A 23,961-nucleotide genomic window follows, 5' to 3' on the forward strand; every position below is an offset into this window, starting at 1 on the left:
TGATTTTCAAGTATAATAACCAGAGTTTGCTGCTTGCATCCAGGCCGCTCCGAAACTACCCACTTTGCTTTACTTTTTCTATCTGTGTTGTTTCAAAAGCATGGGTGGGGTAGGGGTGGGGGTGTGCGAGATATAGAGGGCCATGCCTTTTCTGTTGGCAATTATGACTAATGTGTGTACTGGAAGGAGGAAAAAAGCGCTCACCTGGTTATCAGCTGGCCTGACTCATGCCTCTTGGCATGTTAGAACACCAAGTATCCAGAAACTCTAGCTGGTGTTTAGAGAGATGCCTATCAGCTTTCCCAACATCAAGACTCTGAATGCACTTCTAATCTATTGCAATAAATAATAGTTAAGTTCTTGGAAGTATTTTTAATCACCTAAGAGGAAGTAAACGTGCTTGCCTCACAACCTAACAGGTAGCACATTTGAGACTTCATTGTTTCTATCCTGAATTGCTAAGTTCAATTGTTCAGAGAGCAGAGGGACGGTCCCAAGTGAAAACAGAGGAGGCAGTCACCTAATACCAGGCCATCGAGGTATTTCACACTATTGCTACACAGCCTGGTAGCCCCCGGAAGCCTTGCACCCAAGAAATGGAAGAGGCCAGCAGAAAGCACTCATGAGTCCACCCCAAGCCCCTCCTGGATGGGGCGGCCCCGCAGAGTTGCACATTTCTGACACATGCGACGCACATTCTTGGAGCCTCGCTTCTGGTAAAAGCCAACTGCACCTCTAAGTCTCAAAGAACAAAGTAGGAGGGAAAAGAAGTTGAGGACTCCGGGTTAAAAAAAAAAATTCAAAGCAACTTCTTCAAAGGCCCTTTTACATTTATTTTACGGAGACATTTGAATTTAAGTGACACTGTCAATCATTCCCTTTTTCAAATATGACGATGCTCTTCTCCCCTAAGTCTCTCACGGCTTGATGGAAATGAGGGGGAGTTATTTTCCTACTCAGAAATTCACACAAAGAACATCTTGGCAGGGGCAAGTAATTCAAATGTTTTATTTTCAGTGTTCTTTTTAATTTAGCTTTTTTTACCTTTACCTACGATTAAATAAACTTTCATAGAGAGAGCGTACAAAATTTCCTGAGGATATCATCTGGGAATACAACAGACTCAAAGAGATGAAGAACATGGAGTGCAGAGAATAACAAAAGTGGTGAATACTTCAAAGTATAATTGTTTCTTTTCCTTATAATTTCCAACTTTTCAGAAGGCATTAAGCCAAATTGCAAACTCCAACTGTAACTATCATATCCTAAATATTACCCTTGGTTAGACTATCACTTACATATTTTAATATTTAATAGGTTTTTAAAATGGGATTAAAAATGCTTACCATAGAAGTATCCCATTCTTTTTGAAAATTAAAACAAAAATCAAAAGGTACGGAGAACAGCTCTGGGTCCCATCCCATAAATGGGAAGGAAATCAGGGTACAGTCCAAGAGGCTCTGAGTTCCGGGCAGTACAGGTATTTGAGAGAGAAGCAGCTTGTCAGGTGGGCCCTGGAGGGAAGCCCATTATAACTGTGGGGGTCCTGACATTTGGGGAAATCTAAACCTTGTTACTGTGTGAATCACTCCTGGTGGGAGGGAGATTTAGAATGGATGCCTCTTTACCCAAGCAATTAAGATCATTTAGGAAACAGAGAAAATGGGCAATAAGGGTCTCCCTCCTAGAGAGCACTTGCTGGTGCTCAATCAGACAGTGTCAATGACAGCTCGACCACAGAGATGCAGCCGTTACTGAATGAGGCACCCGAATAAATGCTGGGACGCAGCCCCACAGAGGGCTCCGAAAAATCTCTTAGAGGGTCCTGCACAGAGCATCAGACAGCTGTTACCCTAGGTTTGTGGTGTCCCTGAGCATCTGAGCACCGGGCAGAACAAGGACGGTTTTTCTAGGAGGGAACTCTGGTGGGTATCAAACTCACAGGTTCTCAGAGGTTGTGTGCTGTGAATGAAGACAAAACACTGAACTCCAAGTCACACAAAAGCAGCACTTGGAAAAAGCAAATAATAAACCCCTGTAAGCTCTACAAATTATCCTCAGAGCCTACACAAACAAGGTGAGATGATAAGAGCAGCTCAGGGGCTGGCCCCACAGAATTGACCACTCCCTCCTCAGCACTTCTGGAATGTTCCTGTTACAGCACTTCCCAAGTACCACAGTTATTAATTTATTTGCCATGCTCCCCGAATGTCTTCAGAGCAGAGAAGGTCTTTTTCACACCCCCAATGTTCAGAACAATACACGGCGTATTTTAATTGCTAAATATATGGTAAAAAACAACAACAACAACAACAACAACAAAAACCACAAAACAAAAACAAAAAACCCCAAGGAACTTTCTCAGGTATGTGATAAACCCTAAAAAACTATCATCATCTGATTGTTCTTCAACTCACAAAACGTCTACACAATAGTTTAGGTATTCTCTGTCCACTTCTCCTCCACCCTTGATGGGGTCTTTGAATCCATGTGACAAGTGAAAACACAGGTTTTCTGCTCTCCCTGCTGAAGCCCTGCCCAGGTCTCAGCTAACTGAGGAAGTCAGAGTCACACACTGACTCTTTTACTCCGTAATTCATCAAAGCCCCATCTTTCACAAACATTACTTGCCTGCCACGATATCAGGGCTTGGCCGAGGGCCTTCGCGTTGGTTCAGTAGTATCGGCTGTAAGCCAGATGCGTCCAGGGCTACGGGCCACGTTTTCAAGAACACATGCAGGATTTCTGATGGTCTTATATGTTGGATATATTGAGTATGAAATTGTTTTTCTACCAATCTGATTAAAAAGAAACCACCCGAAGGGAAATACACACAGAGGGGCTGCGGGAGCAAAACAGAGGCCACAGAAGCACAGGGAAAACATTTCAGCTCCACCTGGGTTTGGACGGGTCAGTCCTGACCCTGTCTCGTGGGTAAGCGAGCTCGGCTTCCACCCTGCACTATTCATTAAGGAGGAGGATGCATTTGCTTCCCCAGGTGCCCTCGGAGGACTATACGGCTCCCAGATGGTTAATGACTTCAGGCCAGGGTCAAGAACCTGCGGTTGGAAAGCGACATGCAGCTCTCCTCAACTCACCTCTTCAGTCTGCTGGCATCAGACAGTAATTTTCAACGGCACACGAGTGCAAAGGAGTTTTATTGGCAAGAAGGCCCTTTGATGGCTCTGTAATCAACTCAGCTTCAACAGGGCCTCTTGCACGGACTGAAAGTAAGTCAAACTTTCAGAAAGCCATTAGTTTCCTCCAAGTAAAACACTGTCTCTTGCCTCTCCTAATGCTGTCCTTGCAGAAGTGACTTCCATGAACTAAGAGAAAATTTCCTGCATAGTAGTTTGAAAACAGATCAAATGACGCTTCTGTTGTCCTGACATTAGTGTTTTGTTTTTAAGTGATGTTGAAACTCAACATCAAATAACGTATTTAACGATAAGGAAAGAGAGAGAGAGAGCGGACCCTCAGAAAAATGGATTTTCAGTAGATTTAACTACACAGAGAGACGAAGGTTATTTTCCATTTCCATGAAGCTATCCCATAGTGGCCGTGTTTTTAAACAAAGGCAAAAAGTAGAAAAAGGCAGCCTTGCTTCTTGTCCCACAGTATAGGAAAAAGCTGGTAGACGACAGTCTCAAAAGATAACACAATTTGTAGGGGCCGCCCTCTAGCACTGGCGCTGCAGCTCTGCTCATCCTCACAGCTCAATCTGGTCGTCTCCAGCACATCTGCTTGTGCGCTGACAAATGATGGATTCCATCTCTGAATCCATAAGCAAAAAGAGGCCGGCTGATAAACAATGATGAGCGGAAATGTATGCACCTTTCATAAGCAAGACAAATCACTCATTCTCACCAAACGCTTCCAACAGGAACACTAATTTTGTATTTATTTGCACGGCATATGTACCGCGTCCGAAGCAGTGCATTAAAAAAGATCTCAGGCAGCCAATTGCTTTGATTACATTTATTCATTGCAGTATTACAAGGCTCCATGACATAGCAATGAAATAGGAAGCTAGTGAAGACAGAAAAAACCTCATCAACGGCTTGTCAGGGTGGGAGATTTTTCTGGCGCATAACATACATAGGCACACACACATGCACTCATCCCTGGTGTAGGGAAGTTTTTTTTTTTTTTTTAAACAAAATACTGTGGTCATGCATCTTAAATGCGCCAGATGCCTTTCCTGTCAACCAGCAGTTATTTTTATTAATAACTCCAAGAACATATTGTGGAATTCTTTTTGTTTTCGGATCCGGTCATGTGACTCCTTTGGCACCAGGGAACACTGGGTAAATTGTAATGTTCTAACATGCCAATGAATGGTCTCTTTCAAAGTCAAGTTGGTGATGAATTGATATTTGCTAAGGCCTAAGCAAGCACAGGGCACTATATATATATACTCCTTCTTCTATGTTCTCTGCAGTGATGGATGGAAGTCAGAGGTAGAGAAGAAGTCACAGAGACCAGCTCAAGCTGGCAACCAAGCAACTACAAGTAGATGGCTTTAATCAAGCCTCAAAAGAAGTGGCTTTTTGTATTACATACTGTGGCTTCCTTCTCCTCCTGGACACACAGATCATGGATCTACTGTACCACACTGGCCTGGCTTCAAATTGGAATGCAGTAAAAAAAGCAGAGAAGATACAGCTTCCTTTAGGGCCCTAGAGGAAAGTTGTTTGGGCAAGGCATTTTCTCAGAGCTGCCAGAACCGAAAGTCCATACTCCGTCTTCGTGAGAGGTCTGACTTTCTAAAGGAGGCTCAAGATGGGTTTGCAGTTTTCCTCTAATAACGCGGCTCTTCCCTAAAACAGAAACCTCTGGAACCAGGATACAGGTATGATGGTATCACACAGCATCCTCTAAAAACAAAGCTCCCAGGGTCCGAGGTTTTCCGTTTATCATTTGAAATGTTAGGGCAAGATGTTGATGGTGTTAAAGAAATAGAAGCCTACCTCATGAAACCAATGCATACTGTGCAAAGAAATACAGAATTAGTGTTTACCCTTGGCAGGACATTTTTGGTTGAGTTGGCTGAAGAACATTAAAAAAGATATTAAATGGATTATATATTCACATGAAGTCTCCTGTGATTTTTAGCCATAAAAAAAAAAGAGCATTTTTGATGATGTATACTAATTGTGAATGATTACAAGATGTGACTGTGTAATTGTGGTTTTTTTCCTCCAGAAATTTCATGGTAATATAATTTGGGTAGAATAGTTTAAAAGAATCTGCTATTAAAGTAAGTGCTTTGGCTTAGATGGAATCACTATTTTTTGAACAAATAAACAAAAATCATACCCTAAAACAGCATTCCATTTCAGAGAAAGTGGTTAATTATTTATGTAGTAGACTGCAAGTTTCTAAGACAGTCTCTATAAAATTCTGTGATGGTTGTCTAAGTTAAGAGCCACAAAAATCAAGTGGTCTAAACTTTGATTTTACAATCAGGAAAATGAGGAATAGAGAAGCAAACGGACCTACCCAAGAAAACATAGCTAGCATAGCTGAAATCAGAATCAAACTCAAACCTCAAAATGCAATTCATTATTTTAGTTGGGGCAAAAAGCTAGCCATGTTTTCTTTCCTTTCAATTCTTTGAAGTTTAGAACCAACACACTTTATAAAACAATGGACTTCTAAAACAACCTCTTTTCCCACACTTGGACTGTATGGGAAAATTGGGTATCACATACACAATGCTACCATTAACGATCAAAATATTTTCCCTACAATTTTGCTTTATACTTAACATGAGATGATTAATATTTTCAACTAAAATTGGGCAACAACCAAAAATAAATGTGGATACAGCTTCACACTTTTTTTTTTTTTTTTTTTTTTTTTTTTTTGAANAAATTTCTGAAAAGATTAACAGGTAAAACTTGAAATTTGGGAAATACTTGCTTTGATTCCTGTTATACCATGGACTACAAGACACTCTCACATAAATCACCCAGTGCTGAGACGCCCAGCTGACCTGAGATGTGAGTAGGAATAGTCTCTAGCAGAAGTAAAGACACTGATGCTGACTATCTGCTGAATCAGTCCTTTGTTTTAGGACCAGATATGCAAAATGTGAGCCCACCTGTCCATTTCCCCATCTGTAAGAAGAGATCTTTCAAAAGTCTGTTGGCTTTCATGGGTTGTGGTGGTTTAACTAGTACCCCAAGTTCAACAGCGCAAAGTCAAATCCAGCAGAGATCTAGCCAAAAAGTCCTTGAGAGAATGTGCTTAAGATTAAAAAAAACAAAAACAAAAAAGAGCGCCTGGGTGACTCAGATGGTTAAGCATCTGCCTTCGGCTCAGGTCATGATCCTAGCGTCCTGGGATTGAGCCCCACATCAAGTCCCTGGCTCAGCAGAGACTCTGCTTCTCCCTCTCCCCCTGCTCATGCTCTCTTTCTGTATCTCTCTGTCTCAAATAAATAAAATCCTTTAAAAATTTTTTTTAAAAGATTAAAAAAAAAAACAAAACACCAAAAACCCTCCCAGCCTACAGTGGCTGAATTAAGTAGAATGACATAATTCACATACATACTTGTGCCTAACACTTTTTTGCAGGCTGGATATTTTTCTACACAATAAACTCAAGGAGAGTAAAAACTTCATTCAAACCTTGCCAAAAACATGTCTCCTAAAATAGTAATACTGATACCTTTTAATGAAAAAAAAAAATTGAGCACAAATGGTAATTGGTTCACACAGTAGTTTCAGGAATGCTTATTTTTCTTTTTAACAATTAACAGTGGTCAAAAGGACTGTGGCTTTTGAGTATATAGGTACTTCAGCAATCTCCATGTGCTTGGTAAATAATCGGGAGAAAATATCATGCCATAACACTTCTACTAAGATAAAACAGGCATTATTTCATTTGAGCCTCACAAAGTCTTTAAGACAAGGCCAGTCAAGAATTATCCGCATTTTACAGGTGAGAACGTGGCTGGTCCTAACTGCCAAACTCAGAGCTTAATAAGTGGAAGCTTTCCTGTCTCCTTATGCAGATGGAAAGTAAGAGATAAGCATCTAGTGCCTAAGAGTAAACTGAGGTTTTCGTGAACAGATGGGCCTGGACTATCCTCTTTCATCCTCGTCCACACTGAGCACTCACATCTTTTAATGTCTTGGGCAAAATGAGATCTTTTCAGACAACATCTAAAACACGATGGGTGCAGGTTTCTCATGCTGGTAAGAACAGGTGGTCTTGCAGCGTCCCTGCCACAGACTAAGTAAGGTGTGGCCATCCTAAGCCCTCTTTTCTCTAGGGGTGAGGAGCAAGCAGCCACCTTTCTAGGCCCCCCTACACCGTCAGGATTCTCACCATCCACAGGGCAGCCCACCCCAGGCAGAAACGGTGCCTGGCGCTCTGGAAACGGAAGTCAGTCCTTATAAGGTATCTGTCTACCTTTCACAGGTTTTAGACTTCTGTCTCTTACATACATTCTTCGGATGGCAAGCTGCACTTGAGTAGGGGACTGCTTGTTACAGGGTCTTCTTAGAGCAGAAATGACATCAGCAAAGAATACTCTAAAATGACTCTCATCGCAGGCCAAGTGCTCTCACCCGGTTCCACTAAATGCAGAGATGTTCTTGGATGTGTCCTGATTTCTGATAGGTACACAAAACTGCTGGTCCTTACATACAACTCTTGTCAGCAAACCTCTCAGAGATGTCAAATATCAATTTAACATAGAAATATTTAAGAAACTTCACTCAGAATATTTACTTTAAGATGACTGAATTCAGTGATACTAATAATATGTTACTATTTATATAATCTATGAGTTTCTTCACATATTAAGAGGCAGTGTCGGGATTTGAACACAGGAAACTGGAGATTATTCCTCTTTGATAGTGTTGTACAGGAGAGTGATTAACGTGCTTACCATCTACACTTGAGGCAAACTGGCTATTCTGTCTGGGCTCCAATTTCTCCCTTCATTCTCAAATAAGAAATAAAATCTGCATACTTGCAGTACTGGCCTGAGAGCTAAATGATAAAATGCATGTGATGTACCTTAATTGTAAGGTACTTACAATTTTTGTTGCATTTTTCTGTTTTGAAATAAAACGTATGCATTTTATCAGACATTGATGCAAACAGAATACCAGGCTTTTCAGTTTTATTTCAAGTTGTCCACCATCATAAGGGAGCCCAGTGTCAGCTGAAGCCACCTCAAATGCCATTAATAATCTGCAACGTAACTTCCGCAGTTCAAGAATACTTCCGAGCCGTACCAGTATTCTGGCATTCTAGGTAAAATGCTATAGTATTCTACAGTAGTATTCCTGCTGGGCGTGATAGCAAATACAGTTTCTGTCACTGTCAATTTAGCAATTTAAAAAACTTTAGAATGTAAATATTGGACGTTATAGAATTAGAATCCTATACAAGTTGTCATTTAATCCAAGAGTACCCTACATTAGCAAAGTACTTTATCAATATCATGTAAACCCTATATAGCCCTTGATAAGTGGCACGCAAGGCCCTAAGAGCTTTTTACCTGTATAATTACGTGTATGAACTCATCTCACGGTCTTGGCCATTTTATGACACTGGTATTATCATCATCTTCTTTTTACACGTAAACAGACTGAGCTACAGTCCAAGGGTTCAGGAGATGGCACACCTAGGATTCAAACCCAGGCCGACTGGTAGTAGAGTCCATGCTGTAGACCAGGAGTCAGCCAGGTTTTTGCGAAGGGCCACAGAGTAAATACTTCTGGCTTTGGGGAACACATACACTCTGCCATAAATAATCCACCAAGTGTCGTTTGCCAACGGCTGCTCAAAAGCCTTACACTCTGCTGCCTCTCAAACGCTTGATGATTTTCCAAGCAGTCTGACGTGTAACTCATTGGATTCTCACTACGGTCGTCCATGGTCACGACATGTTCTATTGCTTCCCTTCGGTCAGCAAGAAGACTGAAGCCCCATGTGGTCTCTCCTGGAGCAGCAGCTGCTGCAGCGAGCAGGGACAGAGACCACACGCCCGGACTCTGGATTTAGGAACCCATCCATACCAGGACTCCTTCTGATCTACTTTCCCAACTTCCTACAAATCTCCAAATTCTTCTTCACCAGACGGTCCACTCATGAAACAAGATTATCACAGCGGCAATGATGATGGTCATTTCAGTCTTCTGCAGTATTGATTCATTCCATCCCTCTGCTATCCCATCAGAGGACAGAGGCCTCCAAATGTTTATTTTAAAATTTCCCTACATAAGTTGAACAAAACATGTACTGATAAATCTACGACATGGTAATTTTTTTTTTTTTTTAACTCTGGAAAGAAACTCTAACCAAACTATGTAAGCTAAGAAAAAAAAAAAAAAAGCCTGCTTGATTTTAGAAAGCTGATAGAATCCCTTATTGCTCTCACTCTAAGACCAACACATTCAGCTAGAAGTGTACTTTCCTGACAATCTCTTTCTTTAAATTTCAAATTTTTAATAGAAGTATATTACATACAATATTACATTAGTCAGGTGTGCAACATAGTGATTAGACATTTATAGACATTACAAAATGTTCTCCACCATTATAGAGTTATATGTATACTTACAGATATAGTATATAGTTACCATCTGTCACATACAAAGTTATTCCATTATGATTGATTTTTTTAATTGAAATCCAAAATTTTTTAATTAATATTACCAAATACATCTACCTTAAAAAAAAAAAAAAAAGACTTTTTACTCTGGCTCTGACAGAGATATGCAATCCTGGCCACTCACTGTCGCCCAAACAATGAGCAGTGTTCTCATGGTCTTTGGTAACTTCTGCAGGGAAAAATGAGCAAACGCCCAAGAGGTTTCTACTTCCCAGCTGCATGGTGCATGACAGTGGCAAAAGTGCGAGGGGAGAAACTACAGTGACAGTAATGATACTAAGAATGATTATAATAAATGTCAATATTAACTGACAGCTAATGATGAGGCAGGCATCGTTCTAGGCAGGTGTTAAATTATCTGACCCATAAGAAACCCCAGAAGGGAAGCACTATTACCACCCCCATTTAGGAGGAAGAAATGGAGGCAGAGAAAGGTTGGGTAACTTATGAGAGAGAGAAAGCTGGGAAGAGACCCAACTCAGAGTGTTGGCTCCCAGACCTAATGTCACCAATTCTTACTGTTCCATTGATGAAATAGTAGCTAAGATTTACTTAGAACCAGGCACTATTAAAAATGCTGGCAACTCAAGTTAGAGCAGTCCAAAAATCATTCATATAAATGGGCTTCACCCTATAATGGAACTCTTTTCATGAAGTTCTCTATTTTACAAAGCCAAGGGAATGAAGATATTAAAAACCCAGAGAAGAATAGGCTTTGCTTGTTCACTTGTGTTGTTTTTTAAATTCCACTTATACGTGAAATCATATGGTATTTGTCTATCTCTGTCTGACTTATTTCATTTAGTAGAATACCCTCTAGGCCCATCATGTTGTCACAAACGACAAGACCTCCTTTTTTTACGGCTGTGCAATATTCCATATCCATATACACCACATCTTCTTTATCCATTCATTTATGGATGGACACTTGGGTTGCCTTTCCTATCTTGGCTATTGTTCTCTTTGGGTAAATATCCAGTAGTGGAATTACTGGATCACAGGGTATTTCTATTTTTAGTGAGATACGTTTTGATGTTGTCCACGGGCACTAGATATTACAGATAACAATCAATGGCATGGTGCAGTGAAAAAGACTAACCCCATGTCTTGGAAAAGTTGTTCAGGGTCCAGTTTCTGGCTCTACCACATTTAGCGCCAATTTCTATAAGCTGTAACGTGAGGGTGGTAATAATTTCTCTCAGAGTTAGTTTGGGGTATAAAAGAGACAATGTGTGTGAGGGCATTTGGTAAAGTGTAAAAAGATGAATAACAAGTTATATTACTATTACAGCTCTCCTCTGTAGTTTTAGATATAAATTTCCCTCCAGAAGGGAAATCCATGAGGTAACGTAAATACTCCAAGAAAGAAGGAGTGATGGGGAAAAGAATTGCCACTGATCCAGTTCAACTAAATACCCAAAACTTAAGACGGCTCCTTGGTTTCCCCCAGGGACCTTATTACTCTGTGGGCAGGCACAGCCCCCGCTGGAATGGGGTGAGCAATAAATGCCAGTTCTGACATCACCGGCAGCCCAGCTGGACCTCAGGGAGGAAGAGTGTATGAAACAGGAGGGGAAAGATGGAAGGAAGAGCTTACCCTACTTCACCAATGCCCCGCTGCCTCCTGCTTACTAAGCTTGATGACTCTCATCGACTCCGAAGGGTCAAGGTCATAGTAACCCCAGAGAAGGTAAACCTACCCATTAGATTTTATTTCCCTAAAGGGGAGAAACCATCTCCATTTCACATCTCTCCAAGGCACAGTAGGTTAATGTTCAGAGGAGACCTTTGCCTTGCACAGAAGCTCTTGTTGGCCTAACACAGACTGTCTTCTCTTAGCGGTAGAGCGATTATCTGGCAGGGTACTATACATTGTGGCCATTGCTATTAACATGAATTTATCTTCTCCCATATTCAAGGGAATTCTATGGAATTCACCAAATACATAACAGAGGTGAGAAGCTGATTTTTTTTTATGGTTTTCCTTCTACTAAGTGAAGATACTCAATATCAATTTTTTTCCTAAGTCATATATACATTTCAGTCATTCTGTGGGAGTAATTCTTTATCAGTCAGTGAGAAAGCATTTGTTTTAAGAAAAACAAAAATCAAACCAAAACAAAAAAACAGTCCCACACCTAAAAGGTTCTTCCACACATTATTATATTCTCTGTCCTTCTTCGCAGGGTTTTTTTAATTGCTATTGTATCTGGGATATGAGAATATCTCTTCTGATACTTTGTAAATAAAAAAATTAACCCTTAGTTCAGAAATAATTCCTTTGAAAGGCAGAATGATTTTATATTAAATTTCATATGCAAAATAAAGAGTTATTTCAAAGAAAAGGCAAGCTGCAATTGATGTCTAGAAAGACAGCTGGTCACCTTATAATTTGTTAGCACTGTTTAAAGTGCTACGGACAATAACCATTCATTTACTGAGGCATCTTAGTTTTTTTCCCATAAAATATTTCAAGGCTAACAAGTTACAAAAGGGAGAAATTAATTACTCCAAAATACAAACAGATGAATATTAAAAGCATGCACTTCATTTGTATTAGAAAGAAAAATAATTAAAGCTTTGAGCATCTTTTTAAGAATCCTCCCATTTTGATGTTCTAGTTGAATCTTGCACCCAAAATAAAAAATTTTTTTATGTCACTGATACGGGAACAGTGAATATTTATATAATATGTGTAAGATCCTAATAAAACAAAAACATTATGTAATTGTGAGGTTTCTCTATTTATCCTCATAGAAACAGTAAGTGGAGGAGAGGGGAACAATTACAATCATTTCAGAAAAAAGGTGGGGGGAAGGAACTAATTGACAGGCAAAGAAAAACATCAGTGACGTGCACAGTCCTCGATTTACTTAATCCTTTGATTATACCTCCCAGTTATCAGTGCCAAACACTGTGAGACGAGTTTTAATGCCAACAACCTGAGTGAGGCACTATTATCTACATGTTGCAGAAGGGAAAATGGAGTCTCAGAAAAATAACCTATCCTGGCCAAGGTGTCCAAGTGCCACCATTTGCCAGAGCCAAGATTCAAATGCCTACACTGTGCACCTTTGAAGGGACACTTGCCATGAGATTCTGCAACAGCGGCTTCTGTCAGCGGGGAGGGACGGAGGTCAGCGTGCTGTCTGCCGAGCAGCTGTGTGCTTCTCTAGCGGAGCTCTGAACAACTGAGAAATGTTGAACTCAATCTGGTGCTGGGCCTCAGTCATTCTCTGTCACCTTGGCCCTCTCTTGGGTCCCCCAGCTCTCGTTCTATGCAGGACACGTTGTCTAACATATCCCACAGAGACAGATGTACAGAGTAGAGCAGCTTAAAAAAATAATGAGTCTTGGCAAACCCTTGGCTTATTAGCCCACACACCAGTTCAGGATGACTGGAATTCTCAAATCAGATTACCTGACAGGCAATTTCATCATCTTGCTCCGGTACCCCTCCCGAACCTTGAGATAGCCAGATACACATCACCCATTAATCTGTTTGGTCGGTCAGTGTGCAGCTTTGTCATCCTGTTTTTGTGCAGTTAGCCATGTTCAAGGTTTTCTTAGTGTCCTTGTGTCTGTGATTATATGTCGTTTTGTGTATAGAAGGGGCATGGAGATTTTCTCATATTTTTCAACATATTTAAAGTCATTATTTTTTCCCACGGCAATGGAGTCTTAAAGTCATCGATTTAAATTCCTACCCGTTTACTTCTCATCTGATCATCTTAAAGCGAACGTGAAAACGCTCTGCCATATAAGGTAAATGCTGACCACACATGAGTTTAATTAACCTGTGACAGAAGAAAGGAACGCAAAGAACGGCTGAGCTGCAAGTTGGATGTGAGATACACACATTCTCCACGGGGAGTACATAAAACTCATCTGATCTTCGGACAACTCTTCACGAAATCTCAGGCTGAAAATAATGGAAAGGAACTTCTTTATAAGACCCCAGCAGAGTGCAAAGCTTCATCTTAAAAAGAGAGTAACAATAGCTTTCTTTCCCGTCTTTCCTCATCTTCCCTTCAGGAGGCTGGGAAAGGAAGAAAAGCTTCCTTTGGGGTACAGGGTGAATGTTTTGGCCCCTGTTAAGCATCATCATTCTGCTAACCAGTCAAGCCTCCGTATAACAATCAAAAATCCCAGGAAATTGAACAACTTCGTCTTTGCTGCTGGACATACTCATTATGTTCTTTCTTCGCCACACATTTATTCCCCTCGAATATTCCCCTCCTGAACCCCTACGCCCCTGACTGCCTATTTGGTAAATCGACCCCACAGCCCCTCTTTGGCCCACATAGATCACAAACTGCCCTCTTTGTGGATCAACATCCTATGTCTGTCAAAACCTGGGTGCATAATAATGTCTTATCCACCCTGGTTTCTCCCATGCCAACTCATAACAAGGCGAACTAAATTTCACCAGTATTTTCTAGATGCCAGGCACTGCATGAACCGTATCTATACCTCCTTTCTTAAGAATCTACGGGACTCTCATGATGATTATCAAAAGATCACACAAGCTCTGTGGTGTGACAGAGAGCAAAGTAAAATTCACATTTTCTATCGTTCAACCTGGAATTCTGTCCCCTTGCCCACAAGAGTCTGAAATAAATTTCTCAAACCTGGTGGTCTGCAAGCAAGAGGCAGTTATCTGAACCAATGCCCTCGTGAAGCCAATTCATCACGCCACAGTCCACTGATGAAAAGCCACAGGAAGACATATTTTGATCAAAATTTTGATCTTATTCAAATCCATTCAGCACATCTTATTGGCCCTAAATTATCCACTGTGTGGGAGGTGGGTCTCATCAAGGTGGTGACACAGGAAGAAATTAAATGACTGCTTGAGTCCAAACCTCAAAGGCTCCTGTCCCAAATCCCCCTCTGTCACATCTACCTCTCTTTCCTTTATTAATCTCAACATACCTAGAATGTTATGCCCCCTTGTGTGATGATTTCCTTAATGTCTACCTCCCCACTTTAAGGGCAGCAGCCATGTTTGTTACCTGTCACATTTTAGCCCTCGTTCCTAGCACAGCTACTGATATGTGGCAGGTGCCTGGTAAATGTTTGTCAAACGAGAAGGGATGGGAGAGGGAAGGATGGAGATTGGGTAGCAGGCATCCTGGCTTGAATCTGGACCAAGTGCTATCTCAAGGATTATGCAGCCCAGTGACTGATGCTGAAGGCGGACAGGAATTCAGAAGCTGTGTCCCCTAGGGCAATCTGGTGAAAGTTATTTTGTTTCCTCCTATCTGAATGATGGTATTTGTCAACTGACACACACAGAAGTAAATTCAGTCCTGGTTAGCTGTGAAATTCTCCTATGTTCTGCCAAGACCTCTCTCTGCGTGCTGCGACTCTCCTCCATTATCTAGGGATAAGGGAAAGAACCTCTTCATGTCAAATATTTTGCTTAATAAAATAATAAATGACCTTTCTCAGAATTCCTTTAAAAATGAAATAGTTTGTATATCAAAGTTTTGTTACTACTCTATGTGTTCAGAAACGTGTACCTCTTTGAATAACTGAAATATTTGACCTCTTATAGTAATGATGTAATAACAAGGTGATCGAGCATAGTGGCCCCTAATGCAGATCTCCAATCAAAGCAGCTGAGGTTCAAATATTCATTGAATTGATAGGCAAGGTAGAGAAGAGCTGAATTGCAACGATAGGGGAGTACCTGGTGTCCAGTGTTGCTAGGGGGATTGAGTGACCAAATAGAAGGTGTTTAGAAGGGTGACGGGCACATGGTAAATATAAATGCTTGCTATGACCATTATTTTGTGATTAAAAAAATGTAAGCCCTGAAGAGATTAAGTGACTTGCCCAAGTTTACCCTGCAAGATGCTAACTAAGATAAAGCTAATACTTAGGTCTCAACCCCACTCCTGACTCCATCATACATGGATTATGCTGTTTAAAACAGACTTATCACCAGCATTTTTTCTTTTTCCCTTTTCTTTTGCATTTTACACTGAGCAAATAATTTCCTGGCTTTCAGGAAATTGTCATTTTTAAATGCTTACTCCCTGATTATATTCATTAAAGATTTCCAAATAGTCCTGAGTCTAGCAAAGTAGAAATCTTACCATGATTATGTTATTACAGAGCTGAGGGGAGAGAATGTATTTCTCTTCGAAAACTTCTGTGAGAGTCAATATAATTCCCATTATACTTTCTGTGCTGTTTTATTATCCCTCTCTTTATTAGAGGTTTAGATTTGAAGCTGCTCTAAGAAAAAGGATAGGAATGGAAAGAGATTTAAATTGTTCTTTGTCCATATTAAGGCCAAAGCTTTAGCAGATAAGGACAAAGGGAAGGTTAAGTAACAATGGTCAAACGCTGTGACCTAATTATGTCTTGAGTAACTTACTTTTTGTCCTTTCATTAATGAGAATCATCCAATTTAGATTTAGTTATTCTGCAGCAACGAAAGCCATATATGTTTAAATGTAGAGTTTTCCCTTGATGTAATTATTTTCTTTTTTTTCTTTAAGATTTTTTATTTATTTTAACAGAGAGAGAGACAGCCAGCGAGAGAGGGAACACAAGCAGGGGGAGTGGGAGAGGAAGAAGCAGGCTCCCAGAGGAAGAGCCTGACGTGGGGCTCAATCCCAGAACTCCGGGATCACGCTCTGAGCCAAAGGCAGACGCTCAATGACTGAGCCACTCAGGCGCCCCTTGATGTAATTATTTTCTAAATGGGAAATATTTATGGCAAAGAATATGGCTTGTATCTAAAGGAAGAGAACAACACAAAGTTGGGTGATACGAGGTTTTTCCCCTTGTAGATGTTCTGGTACTTTTATGTTTCAGCAAAATACTGAAGTAGCCATGAGGAGAATTCTGCAGCCGTATGGGGACTTACATGGCAGAACGGCAAGAAAAGATGAGAGAGAGAATCTCACGGTTGAAGGAGTTGACACACACAAACGTTCAGTAAATCATGGGGATCATGAATGGCCAAGGCTGGGCCAGATGCCCTAATTCCCCAAGCAGCAGGCCTTCTCCCTGGCCCCCGTGGGGCCGCCCACCTCTCCTGACACCCACCACTTTAACAGTCATGCTCTGTCCCATGTTCTCCAAAACCCTTCTTCACAGTGACTTCTGCTGTCTGAGAACTTATTGTCTGATCATTTATTGTGACTCTTCCTAAATGGTCATAACTCTCACATATGTGGTAGGTCTGTAACGAGCACTGAGTATTTACTGACAGAAGAACATGACAGAATGAATGAATTCCTCTTGACAATAATGATGTTTGTATACAGCACTCTCTAAAGGTCCCCTGCGTGATTTTTCTCTCCCACAATGTAATTCATGACAGAATGGTAACTTTAAATTTGATCAAAGACAAGATTACATTTGTTTAAGCTCACTGCGCTACACAGTTAAGTTTTAAGTAATATGCACAAATCCAAAGAATATTTGTATTTTCCCTGAAGGAAAATATGGTCTCAAATCAAGCTGTTTAAAGGTCATTCATTACATCTCCGGAAGGAGTCTTCCTATAGCTATTCTGATGTCAGCAGTGAACTTACCACAACAAAATAGAAATGTACCACTCCGCAGAGATAAATATTGAAATATACATTGATGCCTCTAGAAGAGCAATTATTCTTTAGGGAGTTTATTTGCTTTAAAAAAAAAATACTTCTTTCTGAATGCTTCCCCCCCCCAAATCTGAGAACATGAATATACTTTGAAACAAGGATTGTGCATATATATTGCTTTGCTTAATATGTGTTCTGAAATTGACTAAAGGAACAAGCTTGCTGTGAGGATAATATACTCATATTGGATCCTATCTCAAACTTGCTACTGTAAAACACTTTGGTATTCTGAGTATTAGAGTAGTTATATAAACCAGATACTCTATTTTCTCAAATGCTACAACACTGAAGATTCAAGTGTCTTATGCCGAAAGCTTATTTTTAAAATATTGCTTTTACATTGAAAAAAGAATGAATTACTTTCGACTTCTAATTTTACATAATGCTTACCAGCCAATATATGAAAGATTTTCAACTTTTAAAATACAGTCATTGGCTATGTTGTTAAAAATAACAGGCCCAACAGAAGCTTTTCAAATAATATAGAGAGGGACAGGGAGAAGAAAGGGTTACTGGATTCCTTAAACAAGGTAACTAGTTAACTGATGAAATTTCCTCTTCTGTTTATGTACTGTGTAGTCTCCACCATCAAGAGCAGGTGAATTTGACTCTTTGTATAAAAACATAAGTGAAAATACTGTTCTTATGTTTTGATTAATCAAATATTCACACTTAATATTACCCACTTGTCCTCCCTTCCACTCAACAACTTGAGCCATCTCCCACCTGCTGTTTTGAGAGTGGCTCAACTTTTGGCTGGCCACAAACAGAAGTCAAGCTACCTACTTTTATACGTTCTAGTTTCGTATATGCTACGACCTCGGTGGGTGACATGGATGTGTGGCTTACTGCCCTTGAATAGCAGATTCATCCCCCATCAAAACAGGAGTTGGATTAGAATTGGGCTGCTCTCCTTGGCCCGGTCCCCAACTACCCTCCCATACAATATGTGGGGACAGCCCTCACCCATGTTAACAGCTGCTTGCTTAGACAGCTTCTGGAATAAGGTTCCCTGAGATGAGAATCTTAACTGTGCAGCAGAGTAAGCCATCACTGCAAGGCCTAGCCCCCACGTCTGCAGTTACATATGGGAGAGCTGCCACTGTATCAGGTTTCTAGAGACTATGCTCTTTTTTCAAGCAGTGGAGGATAGAGGACTGCTTTAGACCCTATGAGGACTAACCTTCAATTAACTCCTCCCATGGAAAAAAAAGGTGAAGCATTAGATAAACAGATGCAGCCCAAGGGACAGAATCCCTGTTCACTCTTCCAGGTTCCCTCAACTCCATCCCTTTTCAGGCCAGATGACCCATAAGACCACTTGGACACTCAGCACGCTGGAAAACTCAACCACCTGTTCCCCTGCAAGGTCTTCTCTGAATTACAATTCAAAGCCACAAATTTGGCCTTTAGAGTGTCATTAATAAGAAACCGGCATAAAACACAATTTATAAAACTCAAAGTAAACTCTGCTGGTCTACACGGTCCCATTTATATTAAGACCCATGTGACAAATACCTTATGGTCATGAGAAAATGACAACTCCTTTAAATGATCAGGTTTCTCTTTTCCCATAGCTACCAGGAAGCTCAGAGTCACATTTGATGCTTAAATATTCTGGATTCCTCCACTTGATTCTTCCTAAAATACTCTCATCTAAATTTCTAACCTCTTTTAAAATCTTTATTTCAACAACTTTAAAACGATGCATCTACTGCTTCAACATGTACTGGGAGGCAAGTGAAGAGACAGAAATACATGGTAGGGGCGCCTGGGGGGCACGGCGGTTAAGCGTCTGCCTTGGGCTCAGGGCGTGATCCCGGCGGCGTTCTGGGATCGAGACCTACATCAGGCTCTTCCTCTATGAGCCTGCTTCTTCCTCTCCCACTCCCCCTGCTTGTGTTCCCTCTCTCGCTGGCTGTCTCTCTCTCTCTGTCAAATAAATAAATAAAATCTTAAAAAAAAAAAAAAAGAAATATATACTAGTACGTCAGCCAGCCTTCTCCCCAGGATGCAGACTGAAGTCACGAGGCTCAGAAGAGTGGCAAAGTGAAGAACCCAAGGCAATGTGAACCACACCACTTCCCACCCAGGTCGGCGTATCCCGCCGCCCGTGGCAGCTGTGGCCTGGCCACCGGTGAGGAAGGCGTCCCCAAGTCAGGACACAGTCCGTGCATTCACCACTGAATGACACGAACCACGCCAGCACTGAGCCCAAACTACACACCGAGTTTTTTTTCAGCTCAGCAGTGCTGTTTCTTGATCCCTTGACAAAATTAATGATGGAGCGATTCATTACTGACAAGGCAAAACATTTTGCCACAATGTTTACAAGCTCTAATAAATTATGGATAATTTACCAAATTAATACCAGTGAAATGAAGCCCACCTTTTTAGATTTTCATTTATCATTCCATTGAGTTCTTACCTCCTGCCCTGTCTCTGTCCCTGTGTATATGTGTCTCTCTGTCTCTGCATGTGTGTCTGTCTCCATGTGTGTCTGTGTCTCTGTCTCTGTGTGTGTGCGCATCTCTGTGTATGTGTCACTGTGTCTCTCACTCTTTGTGTACGTATGTGTCTCCGTCTCCTGCTGTGTGTGTGTGTCTCTGTGTGTCACTGTGTATGTGGGTCTGTGTGTGTATGTGTGCATGTGTAGGTGTGTCGATAAGTGTGTGTGGATTTCTCTCGGTGTACGATGCTGCCTGTGTGTCACTGAGCGTGCGTGTCACCGTGCACGTGTGTGTGTCAGAATATAGCGTCATTGGTGTGTCCTACTCTGGTGCCATAGCTAATAAAAAACTGGAGTTAGACTTAAAAGTGATGAACAGATTCTATAGGAAGTAAATGAGCACCAATATTCACAAAAAGAAAGAAAGAAAAGAAAGAAAGGAAAGAAAGGAAAGAAAGAAAAAACGTTTTCCAAACCCAAACTCGCTAGACCACAGTGAGCAGCAACCTCTGCTGAGTACAGACTGGGCAGAAGACCGACTCTTCCATCAAGAAATTTTTAATCTTGCACAAGAAATAAAACTGAAAGAAGAGCTTCCCTTTGTGTTTTTTCCTCTTCGGGTTTGGAAAGAATATACTGGTGTGTGACCTTATAGAGCCGAATTATTCTTAGCATCCAGATAATTTCTTGTGGTAATAATGGGAAATTATACTCATAATGTAATATTTATATTGGAAGAACCAGCATTAAATTACTGGGCTGAGTGTTTGAGTTGTAAAATGTGAGGGGAAAGGCTTCATTTTCAGTGGATTCACAAACCAACAAGAAAGTGGGTGGGAAACGAAAATAATCTCCCTCTGGCTCTGCCTCCATGTGATGAGGTCATGAGACGGACGCAGATGCACTCGTAAAGATGTACCCAACTTTGTGAAGAAAACAGATTCAAAGTCCTTGGCAGAAACAGGGCTTCATTAACAGTTCATTCTCTTTACGATGAAATCTTTTAAAAGAGATCACTCTTAGTTTCCATTTTTGATGAATTCCACACTCACACCTCGTCCCCAGCTTTCTATCTGAAGTCAAGTCTGACTTTCTCCGAACATCCCCATCCCCAGCTCCATCCTTAAAATGTGGACGTCACCACCTGCTCCTTGTGCCCCCAACCTGTGCACAGATGCCTCCTCTTCCAAGTCCTGGGACACCTACTTTTCTCTCCTTTAAAGAACCCGTATTCAAACTCACATGCCCCTGTCTTGGTCTACTACAGCGCCTCCTCAGTTGGCCTTTCCTGTCCAGTCTCTCCCTACAAGATGACCCTTTCTCAAGAGCAAGTCGCAAAACATCAGAGTCCTGCCCAAAAGTCAGCAGAGCTCCCCACTCCATTTCTGGTGCAAACAACTCTCAGCCTATTGTCCGAGCACTTCCTCAATGGGCCACTGTTTACCTCCACCATGCTCTAGTCAGAGCATCTCAACCACTGTGTTCCCAAAGGATTACATCTCTAGAGAGGGGGTTGGAGAGCGACACTTTGCAGGACCTGTTACTTCCCAGCCTTGAGCAGCTGGGTCTATTTACCCAAGTGTCCTGCATAAGCCCCCACACACACACACTGCCCAAGATGCTCCAGGCAAACTGACCTGACAAACTATGGTTAAAGGCAGACCTTCTTGTATCCTCTGGCTTGGGCTCCTAACCTTGCCTCCATTCTGAATTTCAAAATCCTAATATTTCACACCCATCTCCACTAGAAATCTCTCCTGACCTCCCCATCACATGAGACTTCCTCTTTCTTTAAATCCCAGCAGCATGTGATATTTATTTGATGGTATTAATTATATCAGTCCTGCTTTTAATGAATGATATTGTTTGTCCTAATCCCATTATTAGGATATAAACTGCATTGTACTCCCAAAAGAATACTGTAGGCACCCAGTGAATGTTTGTCAAATGTCTCACTACTGAAGATGGTTAGAACCACAGCTGAGATACTCTTATCTGATTTACCACGATTGGTTTTCTGATCTGCTCTCTGTCAAAGGATAGTCTGACCCAAGTCTTCTGACCGTACCGTTAATAACGACTCAGGCGGGTCCCGGCGGGGCCTCTTGCTCTGATCCTCATCCCCCTCAGTTTCCTTGAGGGTCCTTTCTCGGGTTCAGTATGATTAATGAGCTAAGGGTACATGATAGTAAGTATCTAGCATTCACTTCTTATCACCATCTGATCTAAGAATCAGATCTTTGGCTGGAGGAGTTCCATAAATGTTTACTATTAAGGAATGAACATAAAAAGCCCACACTTGCCACTCCTCCTCATCTCCCCAAGAAACCACACCGCTCCGCCCCCTGCCACCGCCCCAGCATGTGTGCTTGGCCAAGGTAGGTTGTATGTGACCTTTACAGGGATTTGGTGCTAGAAGATGGAAAACTTGAACTATTCTGGCCAACATGAAGACCAATAATATGGTATCACTCCAACAGAAAGCCACAAAGAAAGTCCACACTGGAACTAATTGGCAGCGACCAGGAAGTGTGATATAATACTCTCCCTTCCACTGAAAACCTTCTGTGGTTTCGGGGTGAGGACAAAGAGAATTTAAAAAAAAATAAACATAATATGAAATTTAAACCACACCAGGAACAAAAAATATGGACTGAAAGACCACAGAGTAGTATTCTTATGGGTAACTTTCAATTTCATCAAGATAGAGTCAGGAAAATAGTACATGCAGCTATGTTAAGCGACTTAAAAGCCAAGTTTTCATTTTGTTTTTACGTTAATATTATGACTTCTCTCATTTCATCTCTGTTTATGTTTACATAAATTACATTAGTATCAAATCCAGATCAGAAACATCTCAGCATAATACTTGGTTAATTCTTATTAATATTTTTATAGTTCAGCTTTAGATTTTTAGTGTTTCTCTGGGAAATACCTGTGCGTATATATTTAATTCAAACACATTACTATATTGCTACACTATGTTTTCATCATTTGCACAAGAAAACTTGTTATATCTAATAGATAATTTATGCCCATCTAGAAACTGGTATTTTTTCCAATTTACAGAAGCATTAGCTAGGTATATTGAACACAAAAGTACTGCAAGGAAACTTCTCCCTTTATCGCGTTCTTTTGTAAGTGTTTAAGGGGGCATCATTTTTTTTTTAATAAGTGGCTAAATGATTAAAGTTCTGTAAATCACAAAATAGTTGAGTGACATCAGAAAAATAAGAGCAGAACCAACTGATTTTCAACTCTAAGAAAGAGGAGGGAGGCAAAAAGGTTAATTTTACATGATGCTGCATATTTTAATTGAACTGTTGTTTCATTCAGTGTCTATAAACACTGTTTGGAAATATCCTTTTGTCATATGTACAGAAGTGCTCTGCTATTGTCCCTCAGGAAGGCTGGCAGCTGGCCCTGCACTTTGACCTCCAACCCTGCCTCGGCAAGGGGTTCATTGATATTCCCAGAAGCTTCCCTCAAGGGAAGAAGATCATTTCAAAAAGAAAACCCCACCTCAGGGCTGGTGGTCCTCCCCCTCCCACCCTCTGCTGCTGCCCCCCTAAGTGGTGGCATGCAGGTCTAGTCAAGCCCAACAATCCCCGGGCCTTCATAAACTCACTATTTTTCATGTATATTTGATGGGTCCTTTCCCTCTTATTCAAAGCGGCTTTCACAGTCGTGTTAGTGCGTGAGAGCCTTCTATTCTAGACCTACATTTGATTAATTTGTGGCATTCATGTGTCTAATTCTCTACACACAAAGGGAATGAACTAGCTTGGACTCTATCGACAAGCCATTTCTGCCAGGAAAGTTCAAACGTAAAGGAAAAGGCGAGGTCAGTGGAGATGGTTTCCAGCTTGCTAAAAGGAGCTTGGAATAAAACACGAGAAAATCGTTTCGCTTCAAAACAAAACAAAACAGAGCTATCATCTCCAACGCTTTTGTTAATGATACTTTAAAACTTAGAGGCAAATACTTAAATGTTGCTGCATTCCTTGTCACGCATACGTCAATGTTCACAAGAGGGAACGCCCAAAATTACGCAGCTTTAGAGACATCACATGCATACCGAAAAAGACTCCCAGCTTCCTTTCAAATCCTATCAGTCAACTTTTATCAACCATAGGGGAAGCAGAAGACGGTAAACACTGCCTGCAATATCGTTTCACTTTTAAGCTTTGGGTCTCTTCCAGTTAGGTTTACAGAAGTGTGAGAGCATTAAGGAAAAGAATAGTGAT

General features: G+C 41.0%; 1 protein-coding gene across 2 annotated transcripts in view; it reads right to left on the reverse strand.

Annotated features, from left to right (window-relative positions):
- EFNA5 (ephrin A5) overlaps positions 1-23,961 on the reverse strand; it is a 271,701-nt gene that overhangs the window by 150,766 nt on the left and 96,974 nt on the right. The window lies entirely within an intron of this gene.

Source organism: Ailuropoda melanoleuca, chromosome 3, assembly GCF_002007445.2.
Source record: "Ailuropoda melanoleuca isolate Jingjing chromosome 3, ASM200744v2, whole genome shotgun sequence".
Taxonomy (NCBI): Eukaryota; Metazoa; Chordata; class Mammalia; order Carnivora; family Ursidae; genus Ailuropoda; species Ailuropoda melanoleuca.